The sequence below is a fragment of the Lichenostomus cassidix genome, chromosome 7, assembly GCF_008360975.1.
Source record: "Lichenostomus cassidix isolate B80296 chromosome 7, HeHo_3.0, whole genome shotgun sequence".
NCBI classification, from domain to species: domain Eukaryota; kingdom Metazoa; phylum Chordata; class Aves; order Passeriformes; family Meliphagidae; genus Lichenostomus; species Lichenostomus cassidix.
Window position 1 is genome coordinate 30,893,373 of NC_139488.1, and position 12,300 is coordinate 30,905,672.

The 12,300-nt window shown below is 38.2% G+C and overlaps 1 protein-coding gene across 5 annotated transcripts in view; it reads right to left on the minus strand.

Moving 5' to 3' along the window:
• The window catches only part of NCKAP5 (NCK associated protein 5), a 377,581-nt gene that overhangs the window by 63,855 nt on the left and 301,426 nt on the right, over nt 1-12,300 (minus strand). The window lies entirely within an intron of this gene.

Sequence of the window (12,300 nt, forward strand, 5' to 3'; positions counted from 1 at the left end):
GGGCTTTCAGTCTGCATTAAGCCTGATTTGTTTTAATTGCAGTTTCAATAAAATCCATGATTTATGGGAATGCCTTGGCCAATGACTTCAAAAGTAGAAATATCTGCAGTCTTGTTAGTCCTGGGCCAGCACACCATGTAACAGGCAGTATGGATCTGACTCACGGTCCATTGAAATCAATGAAAATGGACTAAAAAAGTAAACCCCCCCCAAGAAAAGGACTTTGGATCAGGCTCTTTTCATTTTTCCCATTAATTCTCCAGTCTTGCAACTTAAGAGACAACATTTGGAGGAGCAAATGGTGCAGACCCCACCAGGGGCTTTGCCAGGGGGCTTTGTGAGGGATGCAAACCATGGAGATTTGTGGAGGCTGTGTGAGCACCCCATCACCCTGCCCACCCAAAAAAGACTGGCCAAAGAGGGAGAAAGAATCTGTAGCCAGAAGAGCCTTTCCACAGTGTAGCAGAAGTTGTCTGCAGGGCCCTGAAATGTGAGTCACACAGGATCTTACACACAGCTACTCCCCAGCCTGCTCTCTTGGTACCCACTGCAGAAATTAATCTGCTAGAGAACAAAGCAGGCAGCCATTCCAACAGCCTCTGTTATCTGCATGCTCTGCTTCAGGCATCTATTCCAGACAATCTAGGAAAATTTTTTAAAAACTGGTAATTATAAATTTGGGAGTCATTTCTCAGGAGTTACATATTCATCTAGGTTTATTAAGGAGGTACTGCCTGTTGCAGAGAGATTTTATGGAAAATATTTTCAATTATCAATATTCTGCATAAATGTATTTTGTTGAATAGATTAAAATGCTGCAAGTACTCAGTATCCAAGATATGTTTCATTATAAATATTAACTACATCCAGGCTATGTGGTTTCTGACATCAGTGATGCCTGATTATTCAGCATGCACCTTGCAAAGTCCTACTACCAGTATTACTGTCAGGTGTTTGTTAAAGACTTAAACTCCAGGCAAAATGCCTGCCCAAAGTCACAGATTTACTGACTTTGTACATTTGTTCCTCTTGACAATAATTCCAACTGCATCACTGAGCCACCAGAGAATTTCACTGTTTTCAGACCCAAGAGTCACTGGTGCTATGAACAAGTGGTTTGCAGACAAATTAATTCTTTTCTCCAGTGAAAGCAGTCACCTGAGATTTTTCAGTGGAAGTTACAATAGTCAGATCTGTGCACTGGAGATGATGACTGGGGACATCTGAGATGGGTGAACATTTATAGTTGAAAACTTATTTTCCCAGGGAAAAAAGTATCCTAGAAATACTGTTATAGGAATCTTAGTTGTAATGCCATCTTCCCATTTTTCCAGCAAGGCATTTAAATACTCTATGACTTAAATGGGAACATATATACATTTCAATAATGGAAACAAAATATTCCCCTACAATATCATCCAATGGAATTTAGTGTTACAGATTACAGAAACTGTGTCAGACATAGGAGCAGAGATCAGTCCAGCCAGAACAGGCAGAAATCAGAAACTATTTTGTACCAGCGATCAGATGTAGCCCAGGACAACATGCTGGCAGCAGCTGAGGGGTCTGGGGGTTCCTCCCCAGTGGCTCAGTGACCAGAGGGGCTGAGCTGCAGGGGGGTCAGGCTGTGCTTGAATCACCCTTGCCACTGCTGAACTCCATGACTCTATGAAACTGCAGCAACAAAGGCAAATCAGCAGACTAACATGATTAACAAAGAGGGAAAGTGTGCTCTCAAGATGTATAATGAGATTATATTTCTGTATCAAATGAGATCATCACGTTGGGAATATTCCTCCCCACACATATGCAAATAAACTAACAGAGGTGGCCAGCACAATGACTAGCATTAACAAACAGCATAATAAAGTTTGAGGTCATTAATTAAATATAATCACACACCACTGAGGCAAGTCATCCAATTACAAAAGAAAAGCATAAGAAAAATCTTTCCCTTTCATTTATTTTTCTTTTTCCTTCTCCATTGTCTAATTTAAAAAAATGGTGAAAACTCTAGTATTTGTTAAAGAAACTCATTAATGATGCATTTAAACTCAAGTAACAGATTGTGCTGTGTTTCTTCATTCTGATTTCTTCTCAGCTACACAAAATGTACTGTGTCCTTTATGGTTATTTTCAGATGACAGTCACATAACTAGATCAAGGAGTTACTGCTGCCTTGAGAATTGTACAGTATTACAATCACTGTTGATGCTATCATGACACAATGCAACAAGAGGCAGGGCACTGCACAGAATGACTTCCACAGAGGAGATCACATCAGTTTCAATGAATATTTAAATATGAAATTGAGGAGGTACAAATGTAAATCCAAATTATATTCCCCACTTGTTGGTGCCCTATATAATGATAAGGGGAAACTGGGCAATACTTAGAGGTGGTGGGAGCACCTGGGAAACAGGCAAGCATCAGGACTGCACACCTGAAAATCCCTATGGAAGTGAACACAGCATGGACTGGGCCAACTTCCTTGGAAATTATCCTGCACTGAGTACCACAGGGCAGGTGGGGACTAAAAACTCAGTAGCATCTTAGCTCGACTGGACCCACATCTCTCCAGAAAATGTCTCCTGAGAGAGCAGAGCAGAACAAGAAGGGCCTCTCTGCAGATTCCTGTGCCCAGCAGCAGCAAAGCTCCTCCTTCACCTGTAAGACTGATGCAGAAAAAGCCATGCCCTTTGTAGCTCAATGTCAAGATCAACTCCCACAACCCACATGAAAAATACAAACAAAGTAATTGATAATTTAGGTGGAAACCTATTATATCAAGTGCAATAGGAAATACAATTATCTGGCAGGCAGATAACCAATCCATCAACCAGCAGGCCAGTTCCCCCTCCCCCAGCAGCATTCCTATCAGGACTTTCTAGGAAGATAAAAGAAGGCTACTACCTGCTGGCACAAGGCAATATTACAGACAGACTCCCCTAACCACTGTGCCTCTTGACTCTGTCTCTGCAGACTATCTATCAGTTCCCATCTCCTTTCTGAAACACCTAATGGTCTGCAGCATTGCCAGAACAATTTTCAGTGAATTATGCCAAAGAGTACACAACTCTCCAATACTGGGTGAGTTAATTGCTATTAAATCAATTGGCTTTGCTTTTCTCACATGAGCCAAAGTCCATCATTCACAGGAAAAAAAAAATTCCCTCTCTAGGTACCAAGAAGGCATTTTCATCCAGCTGCTCCATGCCAGAGCTGTAAATGTCTGTTTGGTGTGTGTGTGGCCCTCTCCTGTCTTTGCTGGTTTCTGGGGCATCACAAACCTGAACAGGCACACTCTGGCTGCTTCCCTCTATAGCCCAGCCATGAAAATTGGGCTGGCAGGGAAAACCTTCACATTTCCAGCTCACCACAAAGACAGCAGGCCACAGAAGGGAAAAATATCATCAGGCGAGGTATTTATATATTATTGGTTTATGTAGACGTATTTACATATTTTTGTTTACATAAAAGTATAATCTTTCATTAAACAAAATCTTGGGTTTGGTAGTCCTTAGGTACATTTCAGAGGAAAGGTTCACCTGGAGATAAGAGAACATCCTTTACTGTCGCTGTTGAGCAGCTAGCAGAGTAAAGAGAGCACCAGTTCTCAGTGGCAAGAAGGAATGACCTTTATTGTTTTGATTTCATCACATATATAGAGTTCTTAAAAGTCACCCAGATTGGTCAGTCAGAAGCCTTCCCCCAGGCCTGATTGGCCAGGCCTGCACCGTCCAAGTTCTGGGACACTGTTCCAACAACATCCAAACTTTATCTTTATTTATAAAACACAAGAAGAATTCTCATGGGAAAAGCCTGTGCTAGCCACACTTTACCTATTCCACCAAAAGTTACCTAGAGTTGAACATTCACTGTTCAAAATACAAAGCGTGAACTTCTCATCCATTAAATATCCTGGAATTAAGGAGAAAACTAGGTATTGTTAAGGAAAAAATAGTAAAACCTCTGAAAGTAGGAATCAATTTTGCCTTTAGACAAATAAGAGTTTGCAATAAATTTGCTTTTGACATATGGAAATTCTGCCTTCTAAAGAGAGCAGAACTTGTAGTTGTCAACAAAAAATAGTCAAATATGAAGCAGAAGTGAAAGCTGCAAAAAAGATGCTTCAATTTTCTTTAGTTCTAATAATCACAAACATAGGAAATGTACTTGCAATTGTATACTGTCCACGTACAGCAATGCCTGATGTTTTATTGTATATAATCAATATCACAAAAACAAAAGTATAATAATTTTTTCAGCTCTGGAAGTTATATATTTAATAGAAAATTCAGAACTATGTCCTACTTTCCTACTATTCACTTCCCATTAACAGAAATTCATGGCTACCACTGTTTTAACTTGGTAGTAAATGAAAACCATGTCTAGTGAATAGCACCCCTGTCCGTGCCAGAGAGGTGGGAATGAGATGAGATTTAGGTCCCTTCCAACACAAGCCAGTCCACAATTCTATGAAAATTATTCATTCTCCTACAGTTGGGCCATGTTTAACCATTTACAGGATTAGGGCTAAAACTGGAGTGAGAAATTCACACTCTTTGACTGCTTAAAATACTCCTCTCTTATGCAAAATAATTGGATATTCGTCACTTAGACCTCTGAAAGCTACAAACAAAGCTCTCACAGACAAGAACATCCAAACTTGTGATGTTAAAGCTAAAGCACCTGTGGCAGGATGTTTCCCCCCCTCCCCAAGCTCTCTCTCCCTGCTTGCTGGCTGGAGATGAATGGCTCAGATTAAGTTGATAGCTTAATCCAGGCTATGTAGCTCTGGCGCCTGGAAGTCAAGGTGAGACACAGAGAATGTGAAAAATTTTTAAGTGACCACAAATCCACACTCTTTTCCCTATAAAAACACCATGAAATCTCAGAAAGGTAGAAGCTTTGCTACATGGTCATTGGAGCATGAAGTAAAGTCTTCTCCCCTGGGCTTGGACGCAACCCTGTGGTTACTTCCCTGGGATTGGGTGAGGATACTAATGTATTCCAGCTCCAAAATTGGATTTGGTGAGATCATTGGTTTCCTAAATTGTATTATTCTGGCTAACTTATAGGTACCTTTCTTAACTTGCATTATAGTTCAAGCAAGCATTTATTAACTTGCATTTTTTGAGCTATTTTTATAGTTCAAGCAAGCTTTTACCCCATAATTGCATTTTAGCTATTATAGTGCTGCAATTATGCATCCATTGTGTGTCTACGTGTGTCAATCTGCTCTCTGTTTGTATGTTTGTTATTTTCTGTGTCTAATAAATGGTATTTTTAGACTAATCGGCCAAATATCAAAGAATCTTGAGAACGGGACTAAGTCTTGGGGAACTAGCAATCTTAAAGCCTGGCAAACTGCAGAAACTCATAAAGCTCCTGTCTCCCATGCAAGACAGCACCACACTAAACTCTATTTTCTATCTCTCTGTTGCTCCAGGTATCATTTCCAACAGACCCAGCGTCAGTGAAGTTACTTGGTATTTGACAAAAAGCATGGAACATTTTACAGCTCAGTCTAAAACAGGCAAAGCAGCTCTACAGTCTTACACCTTACAACTTGATTTAGCACGAGCATGAACATTGTCTTTCACATTTAAAATTCTGTTCTTAGGGCCTGTCTGCCAGATTAACTCAGTTTGCTCTGTGTTCTGCCATAAGGGCTCTCAGCAGCTTTAGCACAGGAGAGCAGCACCAGAGCTGCTTGGTTTTATTTTTGGTGGGAGGAAAGGGTTAATGCACAGCAGGTGAGCCCCAGGATAACTCTTACAGTGGTCTTAGCAAACAGCTGGAGACTTTTATTACAGCTCTTTAAAATACAGGAAACAATCAGAAACATGCAGTATTGCTCAGTGGTGATAGGAGGAAGTGTTGTACACAAGTGAATATTAAAGGATTAACTGCAAAATGCATTTCAGTAAGCTAAATGAGTTCTTAGTACAAAAAAAAAAAAAGGAAGTTTTCAGCTGGCCATTAAATTTCAAGTGAAGTGCATGGATTTGAATTTTCCATTAATCTAATAAAAACACTTCCATGAAAGTTCTAATTTGATATTTTTCATCTGTTTTTTGTTGTTTTTCCCCTCCTACTAGGCACACTTCTCTAAAAAACCTTTACAGAAGATGCTAGACTTTAAATCCAAACTCGGAATTAACAGTGGTTTGCCAGTTTTGCTGGCAAATCCTCCGGGTGAGTTTACTGAGACTTAAGGCAACATCCAAGACAAAGTACAAGGGTATGATAACAAACATTTGTTTGGAAGATTAGGGTGCTAAAACTACATCAGAAAATCCTGCTAGCAAGGCAATTCCAGCATAAAAATTAAAAGAAAAAAGGTTTCACTTGTGTCTGTTGCAGTTTCCAAGCTTGCAGATCTCCATTACTATTGAGCCATCTAGAGATGGCAAAACTCACTGAATTAGACCCAAAGTAACTCAGAAGGCTGGAAACTTACATTCCAAGGTATAAATTGGGAGGTATTAAGCAGGTATTTGATGTATAAACACAAATAGCATAATCTCTGAGTATTCTTCAGAGAGTTGACAACATTAATGTAAGACGAAAATTACTCCTGTTCCAATTCCTTAGTTTTATTAATTTTTACAAACTGCTTTAAATAAAAGTCACATTGAAAGACACAAAGTAATCCCCTCTGATCCTAGTCTTCATTTTATAAGTCTCTCAGTGTTTTCAAGCTCTGAGATTCCAAAGTGTTAATTCTCATTTTAATAGCACTATGGTAGGAGTCTGTAAATATTGCAGTAATATGAAAATGAGCTAATTTAATTTCTTAGGAAAATGCATGTATAAAGTTCCCTGTGGTTTGTAATTACCGTAAAGTCAACAGTTTACATCAATGACCCAGTAATCAGCTACTCAGAACGTGAATAATTAATGAAAAAATGTTTTCAATGAGCTTGCAAATGGAAGACTCCTTGGAGTATGGGGAAACAGCCGTGCTGTGAGAATAGTGCTGTGCAGGAGCTGAGCCTCTTATTAAGTACATATTTGTATTTTGCCTCTTATTTTTCTAAATGTCCTCCCATTGATCTAATACTACTTAGTATGTCAGTTCCACTGTGCTAAATGAGGGCCAGAACCATGCAGGGGCTGAGAATTAGGGCAACTCCAAAGAGTGAAGGGCAGGAGTCCTGCATATCCTGACACCTCCTGTTACACTCTCCACAAACAAAACCATTTTGTTTTTAACACTTCAACGTTGTCAGAATCGGTCTAGGAAACAACTTTATGCTGAAGTCCTGCAACAAGGAAGAGCTATACCATTAATCTTTTCTGGCATGTCCTACCCATGCTATCTCTGCTTCAGCAGTAAAAAGGTGGGCTGGTTTTTATTATTTCACTGTATTTAAGAAATTATTTAATATAAAAACACAGGAGAAAAGCCTCACTTCTGCTACAGTCGTTGCATTATCAATCCTTATATGATTAAAAACTAGTCACTAAATTCAAAATGCTGCTAATTTGCTCATACTGTGACAGTCAGTGACATTCCTGGTAGCACAACATAATATTGGTCATTGCCTTTGTAATTCCTGCAGCTTAAAATTCATTTTCACATTCACTTTCTGACTATGCCCCAAAATAATCTAAAGGAATTAGGCAGACCTCAGTACGATCTGCTTATTGACACTTATGTTGATCGATGTTGGCTCTACCAGAATTGGAATCTAGAGATCAATTCCCTTATTAGATTGGTTCTCAGGGCTGCCATGATCATTTTATCACAGGAGCTGCTTCCATCAGATGCTGCTTTATCACTTTATAATGGGATAAGCTGAAGCTTTCCTCTGGCATATAGCTGGAAATGATAACTGTCTGAAGTCTAAATATTTCTTTCACAGATTTTCAAAAGTATCCTTATTAAATGCATAGGTCTGTTTTAAAAATGATTTTCAACTGAATTTCCTAACCTAAGCAGCAATAATTTTTGTCCACGAGAAAATTCCAGTTCTCAAGGTGTTAAACAAACCTCAATGCTAACTCTAGAAAATGTCCTATTAATCACTTCCTTCTTGCTGAGCCTACGACCTAAATGACAGAAGAAAAGAGGCTAAGAATGAAGATATGTCAGAAAAATCAAAATGGTCCCAGGAACAGTAAGCAACATTATATGGACACACAAACACATGTGCAAACACTCCAAAAAAGCACACAATACATACACAAGGTTTGTCATCAGAGCTTTATCTGGTTTTGAAAATAGGCAGGGATGAGGTACTTTTAGTGAGAGTAGTGTTACAGCTCCTGTTGAGAGAGGAGTTCATCACATTAATTTAAATCTCTGATAAAATAAATTAGCTTTTTTTATTGCCAGGTTGAACTATAGGGCTATGATTGTTATGTATTGCTACAATCTAAGCCTTAATGGCATTTTAGCCCTGTGGTGGTCAAACAGAAACCATTTCAAACCTTCTAAAGGCTATTAAAACATGTGCAGATGTCTGGAAAATTAATACTATTATCTAACGCTAACCTTTTGCCTGTAGGAGGAAAAGGAGAGAGAAGGCTCAGGGAAGATGTTTTAGATCAATACATGGCAACCCAGGAGGGTAAGCTCTGTTTCACAGGGAAGTTCATTGGCTGTGAACAGGGGATTGAAGTGAGCAGATTCATCCTTATTTGGATTTCATTGAAATCATTCCTTTACTCAAAAAAAAAAAAAAAAATTAAGAGAGATGAACATCATTTTTACAATCCTTCCTCACTGCTGTTTCCCAAGGTCCAGCAATCTAGACACTGGAAAGGTTCATTCATTTAAATGACAAGAGTACAAATTTGTCAAGGTTAATGTTGAACAAGCCATATTTTCCTTGCCTCAGTATTATGCATTAAAAGGTTTCTACATTCCTCCACCATCTTTTTTTTTTCTTTTCTTTTTTTCCCTGTGTGCAATATTGCTGAAATGTCATATGGATTGAAAGGAGTTTAAAAGTAGGAGAAGAGTTGCAAGAAATACCTTCATTGTTAGTTTAAGGCTTTTACATACATATTTTCTCTCCAACTCTAATGCATTGTTTTTGTCTCTGACAGAATAATATCTAACAAGAAGAGACTTTTTTCTTGAATACCTGGATACAAGATACTTGATTCTGTTCCTTTTCCTCAAAGCACTTACTTAAAAGTATGATTTAAAAGGAATAAGTGGGTAGATTCCCACCTGGTAGGAATTATTGGCTTCACTTCTACTACTGACATGAAAAGAATTTCTGCCAGAACAGGAATCTTCCTGTTCTTCCCAAACTTGTGCTGATTTTCAGACATATAGCTTCTAGAGGGTCACAAGCATGCATTTCCAGTGGTATTTCATTCTTGAAAGTCCCAAATCTGCCCACAAGACCTCCAGATGGCAGACCAAGTTCTGCAGTGTTGATCCTGACACACCAAAATCACAGGGCTGTTGTGCAGGACACAGCAGAACTCTGAGATGACCTCAATAAGCAGCTCAGATCTTGGCTCTAGATTTCTGGAATTCCACCAGCCTGTGGTGGAGAGATGAGAAACAGGGCAAGGATCTCAGCTGCAAACCCTGTCAACAGCAGTCTCTGATCAGAAGCTGTGCCAAGCAGCTCTTGATTAGGAATCTGTGCCCTTGTGAATTGATCCTTTTTTCACTGAGGATAAAAGCAGGGCTTAGGAGGTATTATATAGGAATTTCAAAAGGGATCAGCTCCCATTTTGGCAGGAGCTGGATTTTAAGAAGAGCTCAGCACAATGCCTGAGCACTTGAAAGTCTGGTCCCATGGGCATGAAGGACCTAAAGGCCTAAAGGAAAGTTTAATTCCATTTGTTATTCCCCCAGGAACAAACTACCAGGTGAAGACGGGTGACAGGGCAGAGAGTAGCCATATTTCCAATTATTGTCAAGATCTCCTAGGGATCATTTAGTGGAATAAATCTAAGTGAGCCTCTAAAATACAATGCTAATCTCTGATTCATGCTCACACTTGCAGTATATATAATTCATAATAATTGTGCCTAGACCTGTGCCTGTGCCTGCATCTACTGTACAGTACACTGGGCTTATTTAGAGAAAAATAGTTAATGCTAAGTAATAGCAACTTAAAGAAAAATATGATTGAGCATTTCTGCTTTTAAAATACAACTGAATATAAAAATTTAGGAACAAAACACTACAAAATTAAGTAGCTCATCTCTGAAATTGTATACCAGAAAGATGAGCTGACGAGTGGGAGTATATTTGAGATTTTTAAAGCACTGATATTCATTCATGATGCCATTACTTTGGCAGTCTGTTTTCCGTACTTCTAATGCAGTAAGATGGAGTTTAATTCATAATGTTGAAGATGCCCTTGTGATGCTCACAAGACACAGACAAATCACTGCCCCTTCCTGCATCCAAAAAAAAAAAAGTGACTAATGGAACACAGCTTGCCCACATCTAGGGAAAGAAAGGAGCAGGGATACAGTCTAAAAATACAGGAAAAACTCAAGGCTGTCAATATCACATTGTCAAAGATTTAATGACAAAGGTAACTTTTCCTTTCAACTCATCCTTATCAAGAGAGATACTCAGATGGTAATTTAAGAGTTAAGGCACTAATGGACTCTTCAGTTTCACTGAGCACCTCGTGCTGATTTTATCTTGCAATACAGTATTTCACATTCTCAGCGAAGTCAACAGAGATTTAGTCAATAGTGTCATGGCCTTTGGATGAGAATTTGAATCTTACCAGTATCCAAACCATCATTAAAGGAGATAGGTCATTTGGGAAACAAAGGAGAGCATTAGTAAAATTCAATACTAAAAGATGGGGTTGGTTCTGTAGGTGTTCTATGATTCATTATGAGTAACATTTTATTCTAATTACCAACCCTTTCTTCTGTCTGCAGTATCTGTAAGAATATACAAAAATTATGAAGTATATCACAGGAAAATTATTTCTTTTCATAACAGATGGCATCAGAAAATACCTGTTGAGTTATCTGATGTGCTTCAACCCACTTAGCATAATGTTAGTTTGTTTCATTTGATGGAATGTGTAATTTTACATTACTAGCAATTTACTCTGACCTGATATAATCTGAACAGCTTAAATGTTATGGAGCAGAGTACTTATTGGCACACCTATTTCTCAGTAAAAGAGCCATAATTCTGTATTGCTTCACGTCTTCAAAGTGCCACTGCACTTAAATAACAGTAACAAAGCCACGGCAATAAAGTAAAATATAAATGTTTTATATGTATTGAGTGTAATAACAGATTAAATGAATCCTTTATCTATTGTTATTTGTTTCATATATGCTTTTTCATAGTTATCCTTCCTTTAAATCTCAAAGTTTTAAGAAAATAAAAATGAACTACATACTTAGGTCCATTAGTGCAATAAAAAGAAAATCATAGATCTATAATAATAGAGGTTATAATTCTGTAGTGCTTTAGAATTTCAATAGATTCCCACTTTACCACAAGACAGAGCCCTTTAAATCTTTGAATTAATTTTATACATTCTTTTGGTATTTCATTGGAGAGTTACAGAGTGTGAAATATGCACCATGAGGAGAAAACAATTACTCTGCACACCTGTTGTTCAAGCTGATGCATTTAAGCAGAACTTGCCGTGGCTACTATTTCATTCCACTGTGAAATCCAAAATGGGGGAGGTTTAAAAGCTGACCTGGTGGTATGAACTTGTGCTTTCATATGTAACACATGGCTTGTAGGTACCACATCCATACTGTAATAACATTAGAACAAATCCAGGCTCATTTCTGCTATCAGAATGTCCATGAGAAGGACTTTTTCCATTAAGAAAGGAAACCTGAATGAGTGACTCTTGACTTAATACAACAACTATATATTAAAAAAATAAAATTGCAAACTGCAAAATCAGAAACATATCAGACAAAACATGGATCTGTTGGCCACACAAAATATAAACACATGAGTAACTCAGCATTTTCACTAAATCCACAATCTGGAACACAGGCTGTCTCTAAGCAGCCTCTGTTCTTACACTTGACCATTTCTGCAGGGATGTACATGGAAAGTTGCTAATACATGTTGTTAACACATCCAACAAACAGAGCAGGCTGAAAGAGCAGCCACAACATTAAGCATTGTTGTAAGTTAAATATAACTGGAAAGGAATGGAATAAAAAGCATGTCTTTTTAATGTTTATTACAAATGTGAAGAACGGGGCAGGTTTGGAAAGGAATACAACAATACTCTTTCCTATTGTCAAATTCCTTCCATTTTCCTTAAATTTATTCCCATCTGGAATATTCACAATGAAGCAAAAAACTTG